Here is a 23005-nt window from a genome sequence, read left to right on the forward strand (position 1 = left end):
CTCCAGGTGGACGCCTGACTTCTTTCTTCTCTCATCCTCATTCTCCAGGTGGACGCCTGACTTCTTTCTTCTCATCCTCATTCTCCAGGTGGACGCCTGACTTCTTCTTTTCTTCATCCTCATTCTCCAGGTGGACGCCTGACTTCTTCTTTTCTTCATCCTCATTCTCCAGGTGGGCGCCTGACTTCTTTAATTCTCATCCTCATTCTCCAGGTGGACGCCTGATTTCTTCTTTTCTTCATCCTCATTCTCCAGGTGGACGCCTGACTTCTTCTTTTCTTCATCCTCATTCTCCAGGTGGACCCCTGACTTCTTTAATTCTCATCCCCATTCTCCAGGTGGACGCCTGATTTCTTCTTTTCTCATCCTCATTCTCCAGGTGGACGCCTGATTTCTTTCTTCTCTCATCCTCATTCTCCAGGTGGACGCCTGACTTCTTCTTTTCTTTGTCCTCATTCTCCAGGTGGACGCCTGATTTCTTCTTTTCTCATCCTCATTCTCCAGGTGGACGCCTGACTTCTTTCTTCTCTCATCCTCATTCTCCAGGTGGACGCCTGACTTCTTTCTTCTCATCCTCATTCTCCAGGTGGACGCCTGACTTCTTCTTTTCTTCATCCTCATTCTCCAGGTGGACGCCTGACTTCTTCTTTTCTTCATCCTCATTCTCCAGGTGGGCGCCTGACTTCTTCTTTTCTCATCCTCATTCTCCAGGTGGACGCCTGACTTCTTTCTTCTCTCATCCTCATTCTCCAGGTGGACGCCTGACTTCTTTCTTCTCATCCTCATTCTCCAGGTGGACGCCTGACTTCTTCTTTTCTTCATCCTCATTCTCCAGGTGGACGCCTGACTTCTTCTTTTCTTCATCCTCATTCTCCAGGTGGGCGCCTGACTTCTTTAATTCTCATGTCCTTATTCTCCAGGTGGACGCCTGATTTCTTCTTTTCTCATCCTCATTCTCCAGGTGGACGCCTGACTTCTTTAATTCTCGTCCAGGTATTTCCTGACACAACTATTGTATTTTCCCCTGTTTTAAATCAAAGAAAAGTTCGTTAGTTTAAAGCAGGGTGGTTGACTGGGGTATTCTTGCCGATGGTGGTGCTTCTTTTCGTTTCTCTTTATTGCCTTGGAATGGTTGAAAAGATTGTTTTGTCCTTGTAATTGATTCTTGACTATAGGATTCTCCTCTGTATGTTTTCCTTCAAACCCTTTTAACTGTAATCATATGTCCCTTCTGACTTTGCTGATCCACTTTTGATTTCACCTTTCTTACACCCATATCTTTTATCTCTCACCTTTCGTGGCTGTATTTTGTAACCTTGAATCTTGGTAGTATACCTTGACATTCCTTCTTAAGTGTTTGGAATAAAACTTATCTCAAAGCTTTTAGAAAGTAAGATTATTAGTAACGAAATACGCTGATTTCGACAATCATAGAATGAAAAGAAAAATCCAAATTTGGATGACTGTTGGAAAAGGAATAAAGGACTTATCTGATTGGAATTACTGGCACCAATGATCAGGGTATGCATTTCGGATTAATCAACCCAGTCTTTTAATCAATCTCCTTTCAATTGTCTCAACGAGTTTTCATCGATAAACTTTCCTCATTTTTTCACTTCCTTTTCGCCTTAGGGTGCCTATGAAGGTTTTCACCAATAAGACTCTCTCATTTTACTTTTCTCTCAACTTCCGTCGCCTTATGGTGCCCGTGTGGGTTTTCACCTATAATACTCTCTCATTTTTACTTTCTTTTCTTGTTTGTACCAGAGTGTTATAAACCATCTTCATTTGCTTGACTCAACATTTTTCTAAGATTGGTCGAAAGGTCTTTCTGGTATGGGGTTAGAAATGGAAAAGGTATTAAAAGCTAAACAGTTCTGGTATGGGTTTAAAATTACAACTCTTGGAATCTTTTTCTTATTTCCAATACAATTTCTGCCCCAGTTTTTGATTGGGGTCGCTTGACATAACTTTTTGTGCACATCATGTATATTGTGCACCCTATGACCGAGCCGTGAGGCGCCTACGTATCCTTCTTTGAGGAATCAGGTCAAACGTAGTTCACTACAATAATAGTGGTTTGATTTTTATTTTTTATTTTTTTTTTCATATTTGATTTTCATTGATTCCAAGAGAGGGTAAGAAAGAAACAAGTATGGCTCAAAGGGGGGAAACAAAGGGTATAGTGTTTGGATAGCAGAATAAATTGCCTTTGTCATTCCAATCTTCGAAATAATGCTAAATACAAACATTCAAGAATTTTATGCATAATATCTCTTTACCGCGTCAGAATTGATCGTCATGTCTATGCATTTGCCTTCAATGTCTGTTAAGCATAGTGCACCATTCGATAATACTCTGGTCACAATGAATGGTCCTTGCCAATTCGGGGCAAATTTACCTTTTGCTTCAACTTGATGTGGAAGAATACGTTTCAGCACATGCTGACCTACTTCAAACTTCCGGGGACGCACCTTTTTGTTGTATGCTCTTTCTATTCTTCTTTGATATAATTGACCATGGCATACTGCGGTCAATCGTTTTTCATCAATCAAGTTTAACTGTTCTAGATGGGTTTTGACCCATTCATCATCATCAATCTTTGCTTCGGCGATGATCCGAAGGGAAGGAATCTCAACTTCTGCAGGAATTACTGCTTCAGTGTCATATACCAACAAATAAGGAGTTGCTCCTACTGAAGTGCGAACAGTAGTGCGGTATCCCAATAATGCAAATGGTAATTTTTCATGCCATTGTTTTGAACCTTTCTACCATTTTCCGAAGTATCTTCTTTATGTTTTTGTTGGCTGCTTCTACTGCTCCATTCGCCTTGGGCCGATATGGGGTAGAGTTACGATGTGTAATCTTAAACTGTTGACATACTTCCTTCATTAAGTTGCTGTTAAGATTAGCACTGTTATCTGTGATGATCACCTTCGGGATTCCGAATCGACATATGATATTTGAGTGGACAAAATCGACCACAGCTTTCTTGGTCACTGATTTGAATGTCTTGGCCTCAACCCATTTGGTAAAATAATCAATAGCCACCAGAATGAACCTGTGCCCATTGGATGCTGCCGGCTCAATTGGGCCAATCACATCCATGCCCCAGGCAACGAATGGCCATGGTGCCGACATTGTGTGCAACTCGGATGGTGGAGAATGAATCAAATCTCCGTGTATTTGGCATTGATGACACTTGCGCACAAAACTGATACAATCTCGCTCCATGGTAAGCCAATAGTAACCAGCTCGGAGGATTTTCTTTGCCAACACATATCCACTCATGTGGGGTCCGCAAACTCCTGAATGTACTTCAGACATGACAGCTGTAGCTTGTCTGGCATCTATGCATCTTAATAATCCAAGATCTGGTGTTCTTTTATACAAAACTCCTCCGCTTAAGAAGAATCCATTTGCTAATCGCCTAATGGTCCTCTTTTGATCTCCTGTGGCTTGTGCGGGATATATCCCCATCCTGATATACTCCTTGATGTCGTGGAACCATGGTTCACCATCAAATTTTTCTTCAACCATATTGCAATAAGCGTGCTGATCGTGGACTTGAATATGTATTGGATCTACATAAGCTTTGTCCGGATGGTGCAACATTGATGCCAGGGTAGCCAATGCATCGGCCACCTCATTATGGATTCTTGGAATATGTTGGAATTCCACTGATTGAAACCGCTGACAAAGATCATGTAGACATTGTCGGTATGGTATGAGCTTCAAGTCTCGGGTTTCCCATTCTCCTTGAATTTGATGTACCAAAAGATCCGAATCTCCCATGACTAAGATTTCTCGGATACCCATGTCTGCGGCTAGCCTTAACCCCAAAATGCAAGCTTCATATTCAGCCATATTATTGGTGCAATAAAATCGCAATTGAGCCGTAACAGGATAGTGATGCCCTGTTTCAGAAATGATTACAGCTCATATTCCGACTCCTTTCATGTTAGCGGCTCCATCAAAGAAAAGTTTCCAGCCAGGCTTTTCAATTCGCTCCACCTCGTCGATATACATTGTTTCTTCGTCAGGAAAATAAGTTTTCAACGGCTCATATTCCTCATCGACCGGGTTTTCGGCTAAATGATCGGCCAGTGCTTGAGCATTCATTGCAGTTCGAGTCACATAGATGATGTCGAATTCTGTGAGCAATATCTGCCACTTTGCAAGCCTTCCCGTTGGCATAGGCTTTTGAAAAATGTATTTCAATGGATCCAACCGAGAAATGAGGTAAGTAGTGTAGGATGACAAATAGTGTTTCAATTTTTGAGCTACCCATGTTAGGGAGCAACATGTCTTTTCCAGATGAGTATACTTAACCTCATAAGCTGTGAACTTCTTGCTAAGGTAGTAGATGGCCTGTTCTTTTCTGCCAGTGAGGTCATGTTGTCCCAATACACAACCAAACGAATTTTCCAAAACCGTCAAGTAAAGAATCAAAGGTCTTCCTGGCTCTGGCGGGACCAACACGGGTGGGTTTGACAAGTACCCTTTTATTTTATCGAACGCTTCTTGACACTCATCGGTCCATTTGACCGCAGCATCCTTTTTTAACAATTTGAAAATTGGCTCACAGGTTGTTGTGAGCTGAGCAATAAACCTGCTGATGTAATTTAACCTTCCCAACAAACTCATTACTTCAGTTTTGTTTCTTGGAGGTGTCAGTTCTTGGATGGCTTTGATCTTTGATGGGTCTAGCTCGATGCCTCGTCGACTGACTATGAATCCCAGCAACTTTCCAGATGGAACTCCAAATGCACACTTGGCAGGGTTAAGCTTGAGGTTGTACCTGCGAAGTCTTAAGAAGAACTTCCTCAAATCCCCAACGTGGTTGGCCTGATGCTTTGATTTTATGATCACATCGTCCACGTATACCTCAATCTCCTTGTGTATCATATCATGAAACACTGTGGTCATTGCTCTCATATAGGTTGCTCCGGCGTTCTTTAAACCGAATGGCATTACCCGGTAGCAATAAGTTCCTCATGGTGTGATGAATGCCGTCTTTTCTACATCTTCTTCATCCATTAGAATTTGATGATACCCGGCATAACAATCCACGAAAGACCCTATATCATGCTTGGCACAATTGTCGATCAAAATATGGATATTAGGTAATGGGAAATTATCCTTTGGACTTGCTTTGTTGAGATTGTGATAGTCGACGCATACTCTAATTTTGCCGTCTTTCTTTGGTACAGGAACGATATTAGCCAACCAAACAGGATATCGAGTGACTCGAATGACCTTTGCTTCCAATTGTTTGGTAATTTCTTCCTTAATTCTCACACTCATGTCAGGCTTGAATTTTCTCAACCTCTGCTTGACAGGAGGCACCGTTGGATCGGTGGGCAATTTGTGAACCACTAAATCAGTGCTCAGGCCTGGCATGTCGTCATGCAAAAACATCTTTGAATTCTATGAGTGATTTAATTAACTCCTCTCGGATCTTTGGTTCCAGATGGACACTTATTTTAGTTTCTCGGATATTACTCGTGTCCCCTATATTGATGTCCTCGGTATCACTCAAGTTCGGTTTGATTTTTTCCTCAAAGTGAATTAACTCTTTACTAATCTCTTCAAAAACCTCATCTTCATCATATTCTGATTCATAATCACAATATATTTCTTGAATTAATATTTCGGAACCAGATTGATTTTTAAGACTGGGCTGAGGATTCCTCATGCATGTCATATCACTAGAGCCAGCGTAAAAAGAACTGTACAGGAAAGAAGAAACAAAAAAGAAAACTATTAGGAATGATAATAAAAGGGGAACTGCTTTTTATTGGATGATGAAAGATAACAAGGTTTTGCACACTTCAAACAGATTGTAAGATAAGCTTTGGGATTACAACCCTGAAGTAACCCAAACAAACTGAAAGAAAATCAAAATAAACTACCAAGACTCCTTTCGAATTGGGAGATGAGTGGCTTTCCAATTACTGAGCTTTGTTTCTGGCCCAACGAATTGAACTTCTGCGTTGCTATACCCTTCTCCGCTTTCCAACATGTTCACATCACTAAACAATTTCTCGAATCTTTCGATTAATTCCTCCTCAGGATTGACCTGGGATTTAGGAATTGTTGTTATCGGGCGATTTTTAGCACCGGTCTTGACAAAAGACTTTGACAAATGTGGGACTGGTTTTGGAAGAACCCATGCTTGGTGTTTCAGCTTCCTAGCCCTTATCACGCCATTGGCAGTGGGTATGAATCCCAAACCGAATGTTCCCCAGTTCTCGGGGAGAGATACTGGTTGTATAATTCCTTGCAAAGATAAACCCAGACCTTTGCCGGGTATAAAGCTATTCTTTAACATTTCATAAGCTACCATGACTGATGCAGAGGATATCTTTGGATTTGGAAGGTATTTCCCTTCTGGAATTTTCTCTATCGACACTGTGTCGGTCACTTGGTATACCCATGGTCCCTGGTCATTTTCTGTTCCCTCGACCGGTACAATGGTACTGCTGTGAGCATTTAAACTTTCTTCTCCATGCACGACTACTTCTTGATGATCCCATTCAAACTTGACAGCCTGATGTAGTGTTGACGGGACTGCTTTAGCAGCATGGATCCATGGTCGACCCAACAACAAGTTGTAAGAAACAGTTATGTCCAACACTTGGAATTCCATTGTGAATTCAACTGGCCCTATTGTTAGTTCCAACACTATGTCGCCAAATGAATCTCTGCTTCCACCGTCAAATCCCCGTACACAAATACTATTCTTCTGAATCCTCTCCTCTTTAATTTTTAATTTGCTTAAAGTGGAAAGAGGGCAGATATTTGCACTTAACCCATTGTCAACCAATGCCCGGGTTACTACAGAGTTTTCACATTTCACGGTGAGGTAAAGAGCTCTGTTGTGCTCAGTACCTTCCATAGGTAATTTGTCATCAGCAAATGTAATTCTGTTTGTCTCAAAGATTCTGTTGGCTATTTTTCCCAAATGGTTTACAGAGATCTTTTCAGGAACATGAGCCTCATTCAGGATTTTCATCAAAGCCAGACGGTGCTCCTCTGAATGGATCAGTAATGACAATAATGAATTTTGAGCGGGGGTCTTCTTTAATTGATCCACAACAGAATAATCATGGAGTTTCATTTTTCTTAAAAAATCTTCCGCCTCTTCTTCCGTCACAGCTCTCTTTGTTGGCGTTGGATTGTTTTTAGTTTTTCTTAACTCTTCGAGAGTAAAACATCTTCCCGAACGAGTCAAGCCTTGCACCTCACACACTTCTTCCTTGATTTCTTTTCCCTTGTACATTACAGTCACCCGTTCATAGTTCCATGGGATGGCTTTGTTGTTGATGACCGGCAGCTGGATTACAGGTGCAATAATAACCCGATCTGTACGGGCTCCTTCCACGAATACAATGGGTTTGTTAGCAACCCCTGGTACTATCACTTTCGGCCTTTCTTGTTTTGCAGCAACTTTGCTCGATGATCCCTCATCGACTATCATAGATGGTCTTAGACACCGGCTTCTCCTCTATTAACTGCTTATCTGGCTTGGTTTCATGAGACTTGATCATCATGACAGTTTGTGATGGCTTCTTTGTCTCCCCATCAGCTTGTATGATTTCTATCATATTAGCCTTTTGATGGGCTGACATTGGATTTCTATTGATATTTGGGGCTTCGGGGGTTTGAACCTCGATTTTATTAGTATCAATCAGCTCTTGTATTGCATTTTTTAAATGCCAGCATTTCTCCGTATCATGGCCTGGTGCACCGAAGCAATATTCACAGCTAATGGTGTAATCCAGATTCTTTGGAGGAGGATTGGGTAGTTTGGTTTGTATTGGTCTCAGCATGTCTAGCTGTCTCAGCCTGTGGAACAAACTAGTGTAAGACTCTCCCAATGGAGTGTAAGTTTTCTTTTTCTGTTCCCTTTCTCCCCTGAATGCTGGCCTAGGCCTGAAACCTGGTCCGGGATAGGCTCGTGGGTAAGTATTTGGTGTGACAGGAGCACGCCAATTGGTGTGAACAGGTGGCTGATTGTATGCTTGAGCATGGTTAATGGAAAAATGAGGCTCTGAAGGGTGATAGTAGTGTTGGGATGAATCATGGTGGTAAGCTGATTGGCGAGGTCGTTGTTGATTATAGTAAAGCGGTGAACCTCTGGGTCCCGGCCAAATTCCTGAATCAACTACTGCTGCTTCCTCCCTCTTCTTTCTTCCGATTCCTCCTACCCCGCCTTGAATAGCTTGAGTAGTTGCCTTAATTGCTGAATAGCTCATGATTTTATTTGTCTTGAGGCCTTCTTCCACCATACCTCCCATCTTCACTACTTCGTTGAATGATTTCCCAACCGCTGAAACCAAATGGGCATAGTAAGTCGGTTCCAAGGCTTGGAGGAAGTAGTCTACCATTTCGCTCTCCTTCATAGGAGGATCCACTCTTGCTGCCTGTTCTCTCCACCGAAAATCATACTCTCTGAAACTTTCATTGTGTTTCTTCTCAAATTTTGTCAAAGATAATCGATCTGGGATGATTTCCAGATTGTATTGGAAATGGTATGCGAATGCCTGTGCTAGGTCATCCCAGGTGTACCATCTCCCATGGTCCTGGCGTGTATACCACTCCAAAGCTGATCCGCTTAAACTTTGACTGAAGTAAGCCATCAATAATTCATCCTTTCCCCCAGCTCCTCGCATCTTGCTACAGAAACCCCTTAAGTGAGCTACTGGGTCGCCGTGCCTGCTGTATAGGTCAAATTTGGGCATCTTGAAGCCAACTGGCAATTGTACATTGGGGAATAAGCATAAATCTTTGTATGCTACACTGACTTGCCCGCCTAATCCTCGCATGGCTCTGAACTATTGCTCTAGACTCTTGACCTTCCTGAACATCTCTTCTTGTTCAACATTTTTAGTTGGCTTGTCAATTTCGGTTGGGAGATCAAAACGAGGAGTAGTTGAATGAATTTCGGAAGCTTTGAGGGTGGGCTCCGGGGGGCAATATTGGTTGTCTTGGGCCTGGAATGTAGGCTCACTAGGAGATTTGTGGAACGTAGCAAGGGGAGGTGCTACGAAAACAGGAGTCATAGGTGGAGGAAAATATGGAACGGGTTTCGAAGGTGGAGACTGCGGTGTCTGAGAGGTGGTGCCTCGGTAGTGCTGGTAAATGGGGAAATTTGGGGATAATTCAGTGGTAATATTATCCTGAGTTTGGGTCGTTGATGGAGTAGGGTTATTTGGGTAAGATGGGGGTAACTGTCCTGTAGACCAGGCTTGGTACATCTCAGCCATTTGCTGCTTGAGTTTAAACATCTCTTCTTTCATTTTCCCGACATCCATCTCCTCTAGCTCCATACCTGTGTCAACATCTGGGATAGACATACTTTCGGGTATTGGTCCTTTTGATCTTGTGTGATAGTGATAATATGCCAGTATACTCTTTAGAGAAACTAACTGCTTGAATTCTGAAAATGAACAAACTTGTTAGTTTTGAGAGTTTAACACATATATAATCACACGTTGAGATGCAATGCTCCTAGATAAATAATCTCTTTCTATTATGCATTTGCTCGGCTGCTTGTGTCGTCCAAGCTTTCTTGAAACTTTTATTTATTATATATATCTTTTATCGTGGTGGTCGAATTTTAGAGATTGCCTACGTATCATGCCCTTACATGAATCAGACCTTGCGTATTTCGGACTAAAAGCAATCACTTTTATTCATTACACAAAGATGGAATTACATTTGAAAACTTTAAGAAAATGGCTTGAAACACACATACTTAAATCAAAATAAAAGATACAATTCTTAACATCTCACAACATGCCCCACTTTCCACTTTTGTTGTCAAATATTGGATTATCTGCTCAATGTGGGGCTTGACCTAGATGGCCTCCCAGCGTACGATACATCCTTTCCAACTCCATTGCTAGATGACGAGAAAAAGTGGGTGCATGCTCTATAAACCTTTCATAATCCATTCCTTGGCAGTTTACATAACTTTGAGATGTGAAGACTGCCAGGTCGTGGATTTTTGCCCTGAAACCTTGGAGACGTTGGTCTTAGTCTTGTAATTGCTGCTGACGAGTGGTGGCTATATCTCTGACACGGTTTTCACGATCTAGAGCTGATTCTAACAGAGCTTGGAGTCTGGCATGCTCTAATCTTGCTTGCGATCTTTCCCTGTCGAGGTCTGCTTGTTGATGTTCTCTGTTGCATCTTCTTGCCTCTTCTAGTTGTGCACGAAGCTGGTCTTCTGATCGCATCCAATAGTCTTTTTCCTTCTTGAATTGTGCCTTGTCTTTTTCGGATTGCCTATCTTGGCGTTCCTTGTTAGAACTGGCTTCTTCGTTTAATTGTTGGATCCTTTCTTTTGCTTTGCTCAATGCCCTTTCGTTTTCCGCAAGAATGGAATCATAATCTTGCATTCTTTCAAAGAGATTGGCGATGGTTTTTTGATCCTTCCATCTCCTCTTTGGCGTTTCAGAAACTCTTTTCATTTTTTGGAATCGAGCATGAAGATTTTCATTCTCACAAGCTAGACTCTTTTTCTCGCCTTCGGCTTCTTGTGCTTGTAAATCTTTCTCCAAACTGAGGCTTCTTAGATTTTCTTTTAGGGCATGGATAGTTGCTTTGTACCCTTTTTCCTTTTCAAACCACCTTACATATCCAGGATTTATCTCACCCTTTGTAGCATCTGGGACTTGAGTATCACTTTTCAAGTATCGGCACTCATTCCACATCTGCTGAAGTAGAGCCTCAGGGATAGTGGCTTCTGGGTGTAATTCGATTACTTGCACACTCAAATCTTCATCATCAGGAACTATTTGATATCTCCCTAATTGCCTTAGGACTCTCAGTGGTGCATATGGCTGAATGCTTCTCAACCCCAATAGTAGTAGATAACTATTTGAGGCTGACATGTGTATTACTTCCCTCATCGGGAGCCATCCCAGAGTCCATTCAATTTGATTTGCCGTTATAGCCTTTAGATGAGATACCCATGCTTCTATCCCTTCTGGAGCTTGATAATTTTTTGTTCTTTCCTCATAGCTCTCGATGCAATTATCATTGTTTGACCCATACTGTATGACCTTGGGATGTTGTTGGAGATGCTCCATCACCCACATTTGCAACAAAATTTTGCATCCTTCGAAGACCTTTGCTCCTGATTTACATAAAGTCAAAGCCCGGTAAATGTCTGATAGAATGATGGGGACAAAGGTGTGATTTTCTTTGGTGGTGAGGATTTGCACAATTTTTGCGGTGCGAATATCAATTGTTCGCTCTTTGTTTGGAAAGACCATGACTCGTAGAAAAGCCACCATGAAAGCAAAGCGACGGTGAATCTGCCAAGTGTCTTTGTTTTGCTTATTGGTAAGGCCTTTCTCATGAATTTCGAACCCATCTGACTTTCCGAAACTTGAATACAAAAAGTTGAAGGAACAACATCCATTGATGACATTGTTTTTCCTGATTTGACTGCTGATGTTCAGAAGACCGAAGAATCGATGTACCAAAGGAGCCTTTGTGAATATCAAGCTTTGATTTCTTAGACTTCCGTCAAAACCAGCATATCCAGCTATCTTCTCTAATGTAGGAGTAAGCTCGAAGTCAGAGAAACGAAAGACATTGTGAGCAGGGTCCCAAAAAGTTACTAACGCTGCAATTAGATCATCACGGGGTTTAACGTTCATAATGTCCGTGAGATTTCCCAAATGCTTGACGACCCATTTTTGACCATCTTCGCCTAAATCATACCACCACATTTGAAGTTGAAATAGAAATTCTTCTGTACTCGTGGATGAGGGGCTTTGTGTGGTGCTCATTTTGTATCTGAAATTTAATTTTAATAAAGTCAAAATTCATTTTGAAAATTTATACTAAAAAAAATCATTTTCGAATTATTTATTTATTTATTAAATACCTTTATTTCAAGATTTAAAACTATTTTTCTTTTTTTTTTTGAAATTTGTTTTTAAAAAAAAACAACCCATTTTATTCTTCTCTTCTCACCATGATTTCATTTAAGCTGGTCAACAAGCATGTTCGAGGCAAATGAATGCACAAGTAGCAAGTAGGATGCATAATGATGGTCTTTTTATTTCGGGTTCACCTGTCCTAGACAGACCCAACCCCTGTGTTGAGTCTCCAAGGCCAAATGTACATGATGCAAATATACGTTCCTACTAGGGATCCGGTACATGGCTGAGTTATTCTAAGTGAAAAATCTGAGGTTGATTATTCTAAACCTGGCTTACCCAAACAGACAGTTTGAGCCGAAGCGGGGGCAACATACCGGGAGCACGAAAGTCTGCCCGGCCTAGTTACTTGTCCCAACTTCGTCTTATTTGGTATGACTTTAACAGAAAGGTGGGTCACGCGCACGTGTACACCATAAATTCAGAAGACTCAGAAAGAAGGGGGTTTCGTAGCAATTGTATGTATTCACAATTCAAATAATATTAAAGCGGTAAAAAGCAACATTTAGCATATTAGCATATAAACAGTTGAAAATCATATAGTAAATAAAGCCAATTAACACAGATATTTTAAGCTCGAATTCTTTAAACCCTGAACCAATGGTTCTGGGATACAGTAACACTTTAGTCCCCAGCAGAGTCGCCAGAGCTGTCGCACCTCCTTTTTACCGCGCCCGCGGGGGCGCGTGGGGGAGTTTTCTCCAATTGAAGGACAGTCGAAACGGGATTTATTTAATTTCAGAGTCGCCACCTGGGAATTTTAGGGCGTCCCAAGTCACCGGTTTTAATCTCTAAATCGAGGAGAATATGACTCTGTTATTTATTCTGCGAACCGGAAATCCTGAGTAAGGAATTCTGTTAATCCGGAAGAAGGTGTTAGGCATTTCCGAATTCCGTGGTTCTAGCACAGTCGCTTAACTGTTTTTATTATTGGCTTAATTATCTCGATTTTTATTAAATATATTTTTATCACGTAATTTTACTACCGCTTATACTTATTGTGATTAAGGACCCTTCTTTGAATCGAATTACGTGTACGTATATTCGTGTTATAAATTTAAAAATGCGGAATTGTGTCACGCGTACGTGTACACGATAACTTTTGATAATATATTTATTAAACCATCATTTTTTCGAAATTGTGTCGAATCAAGAAAATTTGTTTTTCTTAAATAGTGAACCGCACATCTCGGGTTTTTTATGAAATTGTTTTAACGCCTTTGGAAAAATCATTTTCTTATATATTCGCTCGAAATTGAGCGTACTCATAATCCGAATTTGCTTTTAAAAATATAATCAGGGTACGCGAACGCATCCCTAATTGCGCAAAATACTTGTAATGGTATTAGGGATTTTCCACAAATTGTTTATTATATTCATATATTTTTTTATGTGAAAATCATGAGAACTCCCATTTTAGAGGCCTATAAATTCTTTGAAAAAAATTCACAATCTATTAAAGGTTGCCCGTCGATTATAATTTCCGAGTATAAATTATATTCATTCCAACTATTCAAATTCAAAGAACAGAATAAAAATATGATTAATACTATTTTTTTTAACAAATATGACATATATATATATATGCCAAAGAATAAATTGCATATGAAACTGAAAATGAATGATTCATAAAGGGAGGAAATATTTTCCAAGAATTTTCATTATTTTTATTTAGTGCAAATTCTATTTTTACTTACCATTGATTTAAAGTGTTGCAATCTGTGCATGTACATCTCAACTTATTCTCATATACTTGTTTTTAATCTAATAGGCGAAATTATTTTAATTAATTATGCTTATGATTGAGTTGGGATAGATATATTATAATCAAACCCATTTGATTCTCAATCTATATGAATTATTGCTAAGCATTATCTTTCACATTGTATAAGTTTCTAGGCCCTTTATTATTAAGAAAGAGAACAAATCTTCCTGATGACTTAATAAAAAGATAGTGCATACAATATTACTCATCATATTTGACATCGTGAACATAGCGGATTATACTAACGCGTCTTTCAACTATTGATTATAACATAACCAAGGTTTGTGCCAAAAGATAGCAGATTGCAACCAACATCATCTAGCTTTAAACAACAACTAACTTACTAACAAAATAAACCAATAGCGTATCTTTCCTTGATATTTCCATATTATACTATACCTAGCTAACAATACCATAAAGTGTAAATAAAAGCCAACTTTCTACCATGCTTCCTATTTACCCAACTCAAAGATAACTAAACTAATGAAATTTTGACATGGATAACATTATTACAAAGTTTTATATGAATTTCAAAATAAGACAATTAACTTGTAGCCATTGAGTCGAACTCACTACTGGTTAACCAACATGAAACCAAAGCTGAAATTTTTAACTAAAGAACTCAAATGAATAGAAGACAGTATTACAATTCAAACTTTATTTATTTGTCATGTTGAATCTCTTTCCAACATAGAATTTAAGAGATATATACCTGAAAATGAAGGTAGAAGGAGTGAATTTCAGCAGTAGCAGCAGTAACAAAAATCAGCAGAACAGCACTATTTCCACATATTTGAGCAATAATAAGACTCGAGGAACCCAGATGCACAATGACAGTACTTTTAAGAAATTTCAGATTTTTAAACTGAACAAAGAGGTCGAACAAATCCGGACAGATTTAATACAAAAATAATGTTTCTGATTTTGGGACTTAGAACAAAGCAGACTGAAAAGCTTTCAATTTCAAAACACAGAATCAGCTTCAATACTAACTTCCGATGTAGATTTCTGTTTTAATGTTTCTGTTTTCCTTTCTTTCTATCTTCCTTTTCAGATTTCTGTTTCTGCTTGATTTTCTTCTCTTTTATCTGTTCACTCTTTGTATCTCCCTTAAAAATCTCTCTCTAAATCTCCTTCCAAATCTGTCTGAAAACTCCTCTAAATCAGTCCCAATTCCCTCTATCTTATACAGGTCTGTCCCCCCCCTTTTAAGTGCTGCCCGGACCCCTTTTATCTTTTTTAAAAACAGAAAATTTCCATTAAAAATCTGTTTTTTCCACTTTAAATCCCATTAGGCTAACTTTTCCCTGATTTTCAGCAGCCCATTACCCTTTGTTTCCCATTATCACACTAAACAATAACCATTAACTTTCCACTTTCAGCCCACTACTATTAGCACATTACCCTACTGTTTCTATCCCAGAAATACCCTTGAAAATCCTACTGTAATTGCAGTCTTTACTGCCCCAGACCAAAGACTGCCTAAATCTTAACAGGTTTATCTGAATTAAACTGTTTAGCAGCTAAGAACCAATTCCTAAATCAAAACAAACATTTTGTCTTTTCAATGATAGCTAATTGATCCCACACCCAATGTCTAATAGCTAATGGACAAAACTAAATACAAATTGAACACTGAACTTGTATACAAACGTATTAACAATACACAGCACTTAACAGAACAAAAATCTGAATTGAAAATTGAATTTAGCATAAGTGCAGGGGCATGGTCAGTATATTGACACTGCCTGAAACTTAATGCTAAGAAATCAACATCATCTTATTGAATTTCAAACAAAGCTGATTTAATTAACGAGTATTAGTCAAACTGATTATTTACAACAATTGTCAACAAACAACTGATAAACAGATTATTTCAAACAGCATTTTCAGAAACAGAATTCTATAATATAACTAATCGACGAACTTAATCGAGTCGATTACACACATTGTAATTAGTCACAACCAACAGAAACAATTTACATTCGGATCAAGTAGATAGGTAGGAGGCAAAATCACGGAATTACACAAAAATATGCAACATTACACAGGTTACTGAAACAAACATATAGAATACAAAAAGGAAATAGAAAAACATACCTCTGAATCTTTAAATTTAACTGGACTCAAACTCAACTTGGATTTGGACTTTTTGAAATCAAACAGACCTTAGTCAAAGTATTTTCAACTGAAAATACTTTGACTAAGGTCGATTAAACCTCAACCCTTCGTTTGAATTGAGAAAAAAAAATAAAAAAATTCCAAGATTGGAAAATTTAGGTTTTCATATCTTGGATTTTAAATCCGAACATTTCCGGGTAAATTCGAAGGGGACCAAATATGACACAAGGGTGAGGGTAGCCTAGAGGTCATTTGGTGTCAGTTTAGAACAGATCTGAGTTTGTTCTTGTTTGGTCCGAATCCTCAAAAGAAGATTCGAAAAGCTCGGAAACGATTCGAGCCAAACAAACTACAGATCCATACTTAGGGTGGTTAGGGGAAGCTATGGTGTCGATTTGGGGCTGTTAGGTTTAGATCTAAGTTTGGCTCGAATCTTCAAATGAAGATTCGAGAACCTTCAGGAAGATTCGAGCCAAGCGGCTAACATATTTAGATAGAGGGTGTTCAGGGGGTTCTGGGTTGTTAAGGTGGTGACCGGCGGCGTTGATGCCGCCGGGTTTCAGGCGGTGGGGAATAAGGGCGGCTAGGGTTAGGGGTTTGGTTTGGGAAGACGATGAACATGAGAGGAGGGGGTGTTTAGCTAGGGGGCCGGGGTAAGGATATTGGGCTTATATAGGGACGGGGTGGGTTAATGCTGACCGTTAGATCTAGTAGGATGAGTGGTCAGGATTTATTCACTTAACCAAACGGTGTCGTTTGGTTTCCTGCTGGGGTCGGGCTGAATCGGGGCACTGGGTCGGGTAATGGACATGGGTTAAAGTTCGTGGGATCTCAGCCGTTGGTTGGCTTTGATCCAACGATCCCTGATAAACCACAATCAAACGATGTCGTTTTGACTCGTTTGATTTGGACCGGATGCCTGGGTTGTTTGGATTGGGCTGTGGGGGGGGGGGGGTAAATTGATTTGGGCCTGGATTTTAATCCAGGTCCATTTTTTTTACAACTTGTATATATTTTTTTTTATTTTCTAATTTCATTATTAATTAATAAAATCCTAATCAAAAATTATAAAAACAAAATTATCATTACAATAATATTAACTATCTTTTAATAACCATTAACGCGTAGATGAAACATTAATCACACAGTGGAATAAAAAAAATAGAACAAAAATGCATATTTTGGTGATTTTATTTAAATTATCTTTCAAATACATAATTAAATCCTATATGCATGCAACATGTATTTTATTTTAATTTTTATTTTATTATGACAAAGTAAACACTTACGGACATAACACAAATTTTTAACACCACGCAATTTAAAAAATTATACAGTAAAAGAAATTTATTTTATTTCTTTTTGATTTATTTTGGAGTAGTTTTCGTAAGGCAAAAAATTACGTGCTCACAGACACGACCGTCGTAAATGTCCTTCAGCTGGTTTGGGTGGCAAAACTAATCAAGCTCGTGGTGGGTGTTCTTCTAGTGTACCTAACTACCCATGAGTTGATGTTGTAATAATTAGTTGTTATGTCTATGTTGCAAGATTTATGAAATAAAATTATGCTTGTTAACTATGATTTGTACTTTCCCATTTTACCTATTTAAATAATAATTTAATAAAATTATCTGTATATTTATTATGTGTGTGTTGTCTTGTCGAACTGAAAAAGCTGACCAGCTGACATAAAGATGTTTTGTCAACATCATGATATTTAACACGCAAAGTATAGCGCCATTAGATAGTACGTTATGTGTGTGTTGTCTTGTCGAACTGAAAAAGCTGACCAGCTGACATAAAGTTGTCTTGTCAACATCATGATATTTAACACGCAAAATATAGCGCCATTAGATAGTACGTTATGTGTGTGTTGTCTTGTCGAACTGAAAAAGCTGACCAGCTGACATAAAGTTGTCTTGTCAACATCATGATATTTAACACGCAAAATATAGCTCCATTAGATAGTACGTTATGTGTGTGTTGTCTTGTCAAACTGAAAAAGCTGACCAGCTGACATAAATTTGTCTTGTCAACATCATGATATTTAACACGCAAAGTATAGCGCTATTAGATAGTACGTTATGTGTGTGTTGTCTCGCCTATAAATAACGGGCTCATTGTAGTTATTTTGTGTGCTCAAAATTTACTAAAAGCAAATATTTTATTAAAAGTAAGGTTTTTTTTACTAAAAGCAAATATTACACAAATGGCTCAACTTCTTCGTCCACCAAAGTGTAACTGTGGAAAAGCATGCTTGATACAAAATTGTTGGGACGGTGGTGAAGTTGGACGCCGCTACTGCCACTGTATGAACCAGTTTTACAAGGTTCCCGGCGAACCTATTTGTGATTTTCAGGAATTGGTTGATGAACCATGTTATCAGGAATGTTATAGAGAACAACTGCAGTTTCTTCATAATATGTGTTTAAGACAACGGGAACATGAAAAAGAAAGCAATAGAATTATAGCAGACTTGAGGGCGAACCTGAAGGAGGTGGGAGAAGAAAAATGGAAAACACAATGGAATTGTGAAGCACAAAAGGAACGTAAAAAAAATATAAACTGGAACTTGCGGAGGTGAAGGCGAAATTGAAAGAGGTAGAAGAAGAAAAAGAACAACTGGAAGAACGATTTAAGTGGTTGGAGCGGAGAATAAATAGCAACCAGGGCTAAACATTGGCATGTATGTGTTTAGTGTATTTTTTTATATTTCATGTATTTTTATTATGTTGGCCTGCTGTGTTTGTGATTGTGATTGTGTTTGTGCTGTAGTAATGTTTTCTTTGTTTGTTGTACTAAATTTTATTTTAATTGAAGTAGAAGTTAAGTTTAAGTGCTTGTGTTGTACTAAATTTTATTTTAATTGAAGTGAAAGTTAAGTTTAAGTGCTTGTGTTGTAATAAATTTTATTTTATGAAACTATCAAACGAATGGAGAACTAAAAAAAGTAATGCGCATATTCGATTAAATATTGTTGTTAATGTATACAAAAATATTATTTACACCATGTCAATGTGTCCCGCATCCAGTGTGTCTCAATGCAGCCGCTGGCCTGAGGCGCATCCCCTCCCGCCCGGGTACGCTATCAGGATCATCATCATCAAGTCGTCTCCTTATAGCCGGATGCGGCGCAGGATGACATGTATCGGTGGTGCTGTCAGCTCCAGTAGAAGGCAACATAATAATATGAAACTTAGTATAGAAAATTACATAACAATTCACAACAATTTATATTGTCTTACCATCATCGTCTCTAGATCCTGAATGTAGTCATCTGTCGCTGCATCGCATGAAGCCTTAAAAAGGAAATTAATAAAGTTAAAGAAAATAAATAAGTTACAGTTAAAACAAATTCAAATTCAATACTAATAAACTCATACTCGCGCATGTGATGTGGAGCCATAATTCAGTCGACGCCCACTATAAAAATCTTGGGTCGGTCGATCCTCAACAGTGGTAGACGGGCCTGGGAAGTATCTACCCCAATCCACTCCTTGAATATCTGAGCCCGTGATCAATAATTGACCCGATGGGGTCACCTGCGATGGCACTGGAGTGCGATAAATTCTAAGGCTGTAAGACGGCATGTTCGTCTCATGCATGCCACCTGCCATATCAACAACAACATCATCAGCAGGAGCCTCAACGTCCCCTTGCTGGGGACCACCTCCTCTCCGCCCACGACCACGTCGTCCGGCACCACCAGCTCGTCGGTCACCACCAGCTCGTGGGATACCACGACCTCGATGGTACTACGTTGGGTCCATATAATCAGCCTCGTGTGCCAAACGCTGATCTGATCGGGCTCGCTGCAGTATCTGGGCAGCCACATCCATGAATCGACGACTATACTCTTGCATGGCCACAAGATCGTGGACATAACTTTGCATTTGCTTCCCCATATGATAGACGGTATGCAATCTAATCGCCTGCATAAAGTAAAAAATATAAACTACATATTTGGCACTAAATTACAGGTATATAACTAATAATAACAAAAAACATACCAGGGCCTCGTGTCTCCCTGTGTATGGGACGTACCGACCATGTGCCTGATGAATTGGGTTCCTAATAAAAAGTCGGGAAACAGTGCGGTACCTGCCATATAACGTTGAATAGGAAGTGTTGCGGAGGTGGGGTCAAGTCCCCTCGCCTGTCCCAAGTACCCAACTGCTCGTTAAGCCATGCCATAAGTGTGTCATCCGCCCTAGACCGATCATCCCTCTCATAATGTAAAGCATGCCATGTAGGCGGAGCCGGTATAGGTTACGGTAGGCCAAACTGACGAAATACCCGCTCGGAGGCATGGTGCTCGACAATATCGAGGCATATGAGCGGGACAGAAGCCCTCCAAATATGTCAGCCGAAAGTGCAATATGCTGGCAGGGCACCTATCACCTCATCGTTGTACGACGTCTAGATGAACTATCAAATAAGAACACAAACCGTTAGTATGCACAACACTAAGTTAATCTATAACAAGTAAGTTTAGTTAGATATTCACCTGTGCGTCCTCCAGCAGATCCAACACATCCCTGCAGAAGGGGAGATTATGATGGGCATCATACTCTCGTGCAAGAGTACGACGCATAACCCACCTACAGGCTAGAGGGAGTTGTGGAATTTCTACATTAGCTGGTAGTTGTGGTAGAGGTGGCTGAAACTGCAGAAATCGCTCCCAGACCCAAACCTAACATACAAAGTTGACGTAAAATATAAGATTAACTATAACTAGGTAGAATTGTAACTAATGGACATATTATTTGAATATGTTGTCACCTGTAGAAGCGGCAGAAAGCCACCAACGTCTCTCTATGTGCCGATGGAAGCTCGGCACATCTGCCTGTACAGATATGAGATGACAACACCACCCCAGCTGTAGATGGCTGTATCCTCGAACCGAGCAATATGATGCAGAAAACGGAGGCTCACTAGGTTCCCCAAAGTGTTCGGGAACAAGACCCCCCCAAATAGAAGGAGCAACAGCACCCTCGTATATCGTTGTACATCCACCTCCGCTGACTCGTCGTGATAGTATGGTGGATCTGCACCAGGTGGTCTCTAATGGGGACCAACTGTATACGACTGAACCCAGACGCTACCGCCTCGTCCTCCGGCATGAAACCCATGTGCATGTGCAGCATATCCCAATATGCCTGCCGCGAATAATATCTCATGGCGCAGGCAGTAAAACTGGCAAGCCATCAACGGACAGGCCATATAAAATCTCAGCGTCCTGGAGTGTGATGGTGGCCTCGCCAATGGGCAAATGAAAAGTGTGTGTCTCCGGTCGCCACCGCTCAATCAAGGCCGTGATCAAAGCATAGTCGAGCTGTATCCGGCCAATCCTAATAATCCTATATAATCCCATCTCCTCCAGGTAATGGACCACGCGAGGATGTAGAATGCGGGGAGGACTCAAAAACTCCCACAATAGATCCACTCTCCTAGCCCGAAAAGTCTGCGTAAGCAACTGTCCGTCCCATAAATACTCGGATCTATGCTGGGGCTGTAGGGCTAATAGACCAAACGTCCAAAGGCCGGGATGTATAGTCGCGTCCATGTTTATATATATATATATATATATGGGTTCAGGGCTCGATATTTTGAGGACCAGTGACACCAAACTATCATTAATAATTATGTGTTTTTATTATAATTTAAATTCATATTTTTTAATAACTTAATTGTACAAATTATATATATGGGTTGAGGGCTCGATATTTTGAGGACCAGTGACACCAAACTATCATTAATAATTATGTGTTTTTATTATAATTTAAATTCATATTTTTAATAACTTAATTGTACAAATTATATATATATATATATATATATATATATATATATATATATATATATATATATATATATGGGTTCAGGGCTCGATATTTTGAGGACCAGTGACACCAAACTATCATTAATAATTATGTGTTTTTATTATAATTTAAATTCATATTTTTTAATAACTTAATTGTACAAATTATATATATATATATATATATATATATATATATACAAATTATATATATGGGTTCAGGGCTCGATATTTTGAGGACCAGTGACACCAAACTATCATTAATAATTATGTGTTTTTATTATAATTTAAATTCATAATTTTTAATAACTTAATTGTACAAACTATATATATATATATATATGGGTTCAAGGCTCGATATTTTGAGGACCAGTGACACCAAATTATCATTAATAATTATGTATTTTTATTATAATTTAAATTCCATGTCGTCAACTGTAAATTCAAATTTTTTAATAACTTAATTGTACAAATTATATATATGGGTTCAGGGCTCGATATTTTGAGGACCAGTGACACCAAACTATCATTAATAATTATGTGTTTTTATTATAATTTAAATTCATATTTTTTAATAACTTAATTGTACAAATTATATATATATATATATATATATATGGTTCAGGGCTCGATATTTTGAGGACTAGTGACACCAAACTATCATTAATAATTATGTGTTTTTATTATAATTTAAATTCATATATTTTAATAACTTAATTGTACAAATTATATATATATATATATATGGGTTCAGGACTCGATATTTTGAGGACCAGTGACACCAAACTATCATTAATAATTATGTATTTTTATTATAATTTAAATTCATATTTTTAATAACTTAATTGTACAAATTGTACAAATTATGTATATATATGAGTTCAGGGCTCGATATTTTGAGGACCAGTGACACCAAACTATCATTAATAATTATGTATTTTTATTATAATTTAAATTCATATTTTTTAATAACTTAATTGTACAAATTATATATATATATATATGGATGGGTTCAGGACTCGATATTTTGAGGACCAGTGACACCAAACTATCATTAATAATTATGTGTTTTTAATATAATTTAAATTCATATATATATATATATATATATATATATATATATATATATATATATATATATATATATATATATATATATATATTTTATACAATTATTAACTTAATTGTACAAAGTTTGCATTTTCAACAACCAATATAAGATACTTTAACAAAAGGAATTCTAAGCTAAAATACTACACATTACTACGCTACAAGGCTCTAAATTTTACTACGCTAAAAGGGTCTATGTTTTACTATGCTAAAAAGGTCTAGATT

Source organism: Nicotiana tabacum, chromosome 3 (genome assembly GCF_000715075.1).
Source record: "Nicotiana tabacum cultivar K326 chromosome 3, ASM71507v2, whole genome shotgun sequence".
Taxonomy (NCBI): Eukaryota; Viridiplantae; Streptophyta; class Magnoliopsida; order Solanales; family Solanaceae; genus Nicotiana; species Nicotiana tabacum.